Here is a 7,760-nt window from a genome sequence, read left to right as displayed (position 1 = left end):
GCCTACATGGGCCCTACATGGGCCCTAAATGGGCAAACCCATGTGAGTCCACCACCATGTAGGGCGCATGTAGGCTGTGGCCCTACATGGGCAAACCCATGTGGGGCCACCGTGGAACCCGCGGACAAACCCATATGGGACCCATATGTCTGCCCACCTTTCCCCCATATGGGGCCCACCTAGGCATGCTGGCACAGTCCCTTAAAATACTGAATCGTCCCGTATTTGGCTGTTAAATGATACGGGACGCGATTTGTTCCGTATTTTATAAATGTCCGATAGACAAGCCTATCACACACATTGTTACTAAGTGTAACAATAATGACCAAAATAAAACTGGAAATATTGAGGTCAGCTAAATTTTCCTTGCGGGAGCTAAAGGACCCCTGAACGCTACGGCCGACCATATGGGGCCGACGCTGTTCTCACGGCTGCCTAGAGACGGACACTACGCAGCCACAGTGAGCTGCTGTCAATCCGGATCTTTTTAAAACATCCTCGACCCGATTCTCCACCGTCCTTAGAAGCAAAACCTCTCGTAAAGATACAGACGTGATTAGGAAGACGCAAATCCCAGGCTGAATAATGTTAGTGAGGATGAATACAAGCAATAAAAAAAATTAAAAAAAAGAAAACTGTCCATCGTGGCGAGGAGAGGAACACAGCAGACCCTGATATGGTAACATTTTGCTATGATTAAGTTTCTTATTGTGATTTTAGTAGACTATATTGGTTTGATTATTTGCTTATTTAATGTATAATAATATCAGCCAAAATAATACAGATGATCATTTAAAGAACAAATCATTATTATTAATGCACCAGACCCAGACCTGCAGTCATGGGCGGTTCTAGGTGAGGGCTAACGGGGTACCAAAGAAGTTATACTAAATAAATGTCTTATGTTAATACTCAGTGGTGGATCACTTTTTTTTTTTTTTACTTTCACAATTTTACTTTAACAACGAATTAAAAATTATAGTACTGCACTTTTAGCTGCTGTATGGAGATAGGAACACACTTTCCATCTGCCAGGGATCTGCAATCTGGATCTCTGGAGACGCAAGTGGGTCTTTGGCTCACTTATATCAACTGATGAAATATGTTGTTTTTTTTTTTGTTTGTTTGTTTGTTTCATTCTTTTTCCAAGTGTTGCCATGGAAAAACACTGACTATCCTGGCCCCTGTAGTAAATCTGGTCTAGAACCAGCCTCCAAACCTAACTCCTTATTTATATAAATATTTTGGTAATACTCTGTAAAATATCAGCATGTTCACATAAATTTTATACTTTTAGTTGTTTGAGGACACATTTTGAATATTAAATCAGGTATTATGCAGTTACTCAGTGGTTTACCAAATACTTTTTACACTTGCTTAATTAAACGTATTTAAAGTATACTACTCTGATTGGAGTACAGTTTTGGGGTACTCCAACCGACCTCTATGTATGAACAGTTGGTGTATGGATCACTTTTTAAGGACAAAAAAACACTGCCATAAAATATTATCACTGCAGCATTCGTCCAACCCCATGAGAGTCGGGCGACACGTGCCGTGGTGGGCGTCCCTTATTTTGATTTCTGGAAGGTGGCATCCCTAGTGATAGCAACAACCGCCTCTTCTTCTTCTTCCTTATTGGCGGCTGGCATCCAACTTAAGGTCATTTTTTTAATGACAGTAGGACTCTAAAGTTTCAAGTGTTTAGGGGGTAGGAGTTTATAAGTTCTCACTTCTTCCTACCCCATTTTGAGCATGATATGTTAATTGAAACAAAAAATCTGTATTTCCTCTTCTTTTTTATGCACTTCTTGTTACTGTGCACTATTTTATTTTTATATTTGTATCATGTTCGAATAAAATTTAATTTCATTTCATTTCAAAGGTGCATTTACCGCCACCTACCAGACTGGAGTGTGGTCATCAGAGATCTCAGAGGGAATTTAACACACCTCAATGATGTGTACGATGTGCAAATTCACATCTTAACACACTCATTAAATACATGTGTGAATGCATGAGCATGCTTACACATACTTACACATATTCTAAATACGATTAATTAACCCAGTGTTATTTAAGAACCTAAATAAGAGATTTTTAACATAATTTGATTTATTACCCAATAGATTGATCATAGACAGTCCTATATTCTTTCTGCTTAGTAATGACTTTAAAAGCTGACGTTCCTCTGAGTATTTATCACATTCTAACAAGACATGCTCCACTGTTTCCACCTGATTCCAATAATTACAAGCCCCATTCTCATGCTTTCTTATTTTAAAGAGAACTATTAAGTCCAGAATGCCCAATTCTAATTCATAATTACTACTTCTTTCCGCCTTCCACTCAAACAATTACTACCTCCCACACTCTTTTGAATTGCATATAGCTGTCTCCCATTATCATGGTTATCCCATTGCTCCTGCCAAATCTTAATCACTTCTTTTTGAATAATAAATTTACCCTCACTTTTACTCAAAGGAATATTCAAATTAACAATTTCTGATTTCAAGGCCTGCTTAGCTAGAATATCTACTTCCTCATTTCCTTCTATACCTGCATGAGCAGGAATCCAGACAAATTGAACCAAGCATTTATTGTTATGTACATGAACTAATAATTGGTATATTCTTAATATCAAATCTAATCTGCAAGATTTGCCAGATTTTATACTTAATAATGCTGCTTGACTATCTGATGCTATAATAAATATACTTTCTTCCCTAATATCATTATCAAGCAACCATTCTAAGGCTAATATAATGGTTGATAATTCAACTGTAAAAACAGCTAAATGATCAGCTGTTCTCCTCTTAATCAAGACTTTATGGTGTGGGATATTCACTGCTGCCCCAGTTCTACCACTATTTGGATCTTTAGATCCATCTGTATATATAATGTTGTCTTTATATCTTTCAAAATATCTATTAACTACAACCCATTCTGGAGTCTTTCCCTTTTTAAGAATTTCCCTTAATTGAAGATCAACATCTGGAGATATAAATAATCATGGTGGAATTTCAGAATGAGGAACTGTAACACTACACTGGATCATAGTTAAACCAAGATGTTTTGCCTTTATGTCCCCAATCCATCCAAAACTATCACAATTTAATTTATGATGTTCCCAACAGTCCTTCAGCACCATCTTAGTTGGATGATCATATTTATGTCCTTGTAGGTTCACCCAGTACATATACATTAGTTTCAACCTTCTTAATCTTAATGGAAGCTCACCAGTTTCTACTTGTAGAGCAGCTAAAGATGATGTTCTGAAAGCTCCACAACAAATTCTCAATCAATTTTATTTGATGTTTCCAAGTTAAACTTTCATCAAAGATGACACCTAAAAACTTCACTGTTTTCACTTGTTCAAGCTTTTGTTTATAAAGATTCAACTTAACTTCTTATGTCTTCTATAAAAACAAATAACTTGAGTCTTTGCAATTTACATCCTAAATCCCCATTTATTAGCCCAACCTTCCACTTTCAAAATGGCAACCTGCATCTTTTTCTGCAAATATACCAGATTATGTCATTAATCATAATATTAAAAAGAATTGGACTACATACACTGCCTTGTGGAGTACCATTCTCAACAGTATACCTAGTACAGAAATTCGCCCCAACCCGAACTTCTATTTCTCTACCAAACAAAAAAATCCAAAACCCAATTATAAATTTTACCTCCTATACCAAGTTTCCTTAATTTAATCAATAATCCTTCTTTCCATAACATATCATATGCCTTTTCTATGACAAAGAATACAGCAATCATTAACTCTTTATTTGCTTGAGCTTTCCTTACTTCTGACTCTAAACACAGAACTGCATCCATCGTATTTCTCCCTTTACGAAAACCACTCTGAAATGGACAAAATGTATTTTTACTCTCGATAAAATATGAAAGCCCATCTGTAACAATCCTCTCCATTATTTTCCCTAGTTGAGATGTAAGAACTGTAGGTCTGTAATTTGATGGGTCAGTTGCATTTTTACCTGGTTTTAATACGGGAATTATAACTGACTGTTTCCATTCTGCAGGAATACTCCCAGTCATCCAAATCAAATTAAACAATTTTAATATAACAGTAAGAGATGAATATTTAAAATGTTTGAGCATTGTATAACACACTGCATCCTTCCCCGGAGTTGATTGCTTAGCATTAATAATAACTTTTTCTAACTCATACATAGTAAAAGGCATATCTAAATCCTGATTTGAAACTACTCTCTTAGTTGTAACTTCTGAATTTTCATCCAATAAATTCTTTATTACTTTCCATATCTTCAGATAAATTTTCTGAACGATGCACCTTAATTAATGTTTCTGCTAATAACTCTACCTTTTCTTTATTACTAACCGCTATTTTCCCATTTAATTCTAAAACCAGTAAGGAAAAACTCTTTTTAACACCATTCATTTTCTTAATAAATCTCCATACCTCAGACAATTTGGTCTCTCTTCTAATGGAATTACAATGCTGTCTCCAACAAGCCTTCTTAGCTGCTCTACTAGTCTTCCTAACTATAGCTTGTGCCTTCTTATATTGAATTAATGCCTCAAAGGTATGACATCTTCTTACCAATTTAAAAGCTTTATTTCTTCCCCTTAAGCAATACTACATTGCTCATTCCACCATGGAATAGAATTTTTATTTCCTCTTCCCTTTGATTTAGGAATTGAACTTTCAGCTGCATTAATAATGACGGACACAATCTTTGAATAACACATCTCCACATCACAAAACAAGTTCTCCCCCAATTTATTAAATTGACTATCAACTAAATTTTTAAATAACTCCCAATTAGCGCTACTTAGTCTCCATCTTGGAATCTGCCCTTCCTCTTCTTTTATCACTTCAGAACCAACTGAAACTAGAATAGGAAAATGATCACTGCCCATAGGAGAATCACTCAGCACCTCCCAAGATGCAATTCCAGCTATTCCACTTGAAACCAATGTTAGATCTAAAACACTCTTTAAATTCCTACAACAATCATATCTAGTAGAGCTACCATCATTAACGCTAACCAGCGAATGTAACTCAAGAAATTCTTCAATCATCAAACCATTTGCATCTGTATCAAGACTCCCCCATAAAATATTATGAGAATTGAAATCACCACACCATACAGTCTTACCTACATTTTGTTCATTTATTTCATTGAGATCTTGAATGGACAACTTCTCGTTAGCATTATAAAAATTTATTACAGACATTTGACCATTTCCTATCCAAATCTTGATAACTATTGATTCATAATTCTGCCCTATTGATTTCACTTTATATCTTATACCATCTTGTACAAAAGTTGCCACTCCCCCACCTCGTCTTTCCTTTCTATCATTCCTAATTGATGTATACCCAGGAATTATGAAATCCAGATGAGGCTTAAGCCAGGTTTCTTGAATGCAAATCAGATGAGGTTTAACTGTCAAATCTGAAATATATTTCTTAAACTCTAGACCAGTGGTTCTTAACCTGGGTTCGATCGAACCCCACGGGTTCGATGAGTCGGTCTTAGGGGTTCGGCGGAGCCTCTGCCGCGGAGGTAAAGACACACTGTGTAAAGTCGTGATGACGCCTCGTTTTACCATCGCTTGCTCCAGAGGATCACGTTACATTGCTTAGCCAATCAGTGCTGCGGGAAGGAGTTCCACTCTCATAGACATAATATAAGGATAGACGCCTCATGGACCGCTCTCGCCTATTGTCGCTGACGAGATTTAGGGCGGCCATCTTGGAGCGGTACTCCACTCCACTCCACTCAGCGTTGAATGCGCATATGAAACTGGGGGGTTCGGTACCTCAAAAAAGGTTAAAGGTTAAGAACCACTGCTCTAGACCATTACTAATAAGACTTCTTGCATTCCACTGGAAAATAACTAACATAAGAAGGGCCACCACTGCATGATTGAGGTTGAAAAGATTGTGTCTCATTTAATTTTTCTTTAATTGATTCCCAACTAACATTCTTACAGTCAAGATACTTTTGGGCTGCCTTCACTATTTGAATTTTTTCCATTTTTCTTTGTGTTTGAGCAGTGCAGTTAACTTCTACCATGAACAATACAAAATCCTCCTTTGTCATGAGTAGAGTGTCGCCTTTAATCTTGCAGCATTCTGTACAATTAGATCCTTCTTTTTCTCCTCCAGACACTTTCTTTGGGTATGATATTGGTTGCACAGGAACTTTTTACGTTGCTTCTGCATAAGTAATGCCAGTAGTTATTTTAATTTTCTGAACTTCCTCAGCTCTTTTACTAGCTACACATCCTCTAAATCCTGAACTATGTCCACCTCCACAATTACAACATTTCAGCAGAGCTCCTTCCTCACATTTCCCATACTCATGATCCCCGGCACATCTCCCACATTTCTGTTTCCCCTTATACACTGCCGCGACATGTCCAAATTTCTGGCATTTAAAGCACCGCAACGGCGGAGGAATAAATGGTCAGACATCATAGCTCAGATATCCCACAAACACTTTATCTGGCAGACTGTTCTCTTCAAATTTTAACATGATAGAAAAACTATCACTCCTCTCTCTATTTTTATTTCTTTTCAATCGTTTGGCTTCCACTACTTTCCCTCCTGGGAAAGATCAAACATTCGATTTGATCTCATCAACCGGCACGTCGGGTGGAATACCCGAAATAACTCCGCGTACTTACTTCTTGTCATCCAAAAGTCTCCCTCTCACATTCTCTCCAAGGACTCTTTTTATATTCAGTGCCCTTTCTTTTTGTTTAACATCATTACAAATAATCAATAAAGATCCATCTGTTAGTACTTTAACAAATTTCACCTTTCCAACCAGTGAACCGATTTCTTTAGTAAGCTTTATTGGATTCCACTTACCAAAGGACACACCCTCTTTGACAAACTTCAAAACCATTTTAAATTCTGTCACCGTAACTGTTTCTCCTTCGGCCTTGGAAACAGATGATTCTATTTGTTGCCTTGATTTTTTCCGTTTATGCTTAGCTTTTCATTTCTTCATTTTCCATGCCATCAGCACCCTCTTCCATTTCCGCAAAATCACTACCTGACACATCATTTCCCTCCGACATCCTTCCAACCATTCACAGCCTGGTCGTGCCTTACCACCCTTGTCTCTCCGTTTCCTCAGTCCAGCAACAACCTCCTCAGCAAGTCAATGTTTTCTTTAGGCCTTCTAACGAGACATCATTTGATGCAGGTGTGCTAAACCAGGGAGAAAACTAAAACATGCAGGATGCCGGCCCTCAAGGACCAACTTTGGACACCCCTGCAATAGATGAAAGTGAAAAATTGAAAATTGTAAAATATTCCATCTGTTTTAGAATAAATCATGCCTCATACCTTCTGATAAGGCTGGCCATGCAGGGGCGGATCTAGAAAAATATTTATGGGGTGGCAAGGGGGGGCAGGGATTTTTTCAGGGGTGGCAGTACGCACACACAAAATATTGTTTTTAACTTGCATTGTTTCAAAATGAGTTTCATGTAGCACCGAGGCTTAAATACAATTTCTTAATGTAGTATAGTTAATTATTTTTACGTCTTTCATACTCCTGCTAATTGATATGTTACTGGACTGGACAGAGCCTATTGGTCGCTATGTGATTCATTGTGTCCAGAAAACCATTTTATCCCAATACAGGACAAGGAGAAATCTGTCACGAAAATATTAGTAGTGCCATCATTTGTTATTAGATATATCTATTAAATACGACTTAAAATAAAGATTAGAAAACTGATGTTTGAT

At 37.2% G+C, this 7,760-nt stretch overlaps 1 long non-coding RNA gene across 1 annotated transcript; it reads left to right on the top strand.

Moving 5' to 3' along the window:
• The first annotated feature begins 1,359 nt into the window (after positions 1–1,359).
• LOC107833162 (uncharacterized) lies at positions 1,360–2,243 on the top strand. Its single transcript, XR_001658876.1, has 2 exons — positions 1,360–1,662; positions 1,886–2,243. It is a non-coding gene; the product is annotated as an uncharacterized LOC107833162 (long non-coding RNA).
• The last annotated feature ends 5,517 nt before the right edge of the window (positions 2,244–7,760 follow it).

This window comes from Poecilia formosa, unplaced genomic scaffold (assembly GCF_000485575.1).
Source record: "Poecilia formosa unplaced genomic scaffold, Poecilia_formosa-5.1.2 Scaffold338, whole genome shotgun sequence".
Classification (NCBI taxonomy): Eukaryota; Metazoa; Chordata; class Actinopteri; order Cyprinodontiformes; family Poeciliidae; genus Poecilia; species Poecilia formosa.
The sequence above is the reverse complement of the archived record's forward strand: the minus strand, read 5'-3'. Positions and strand labels throughout refer to the sequence as shown.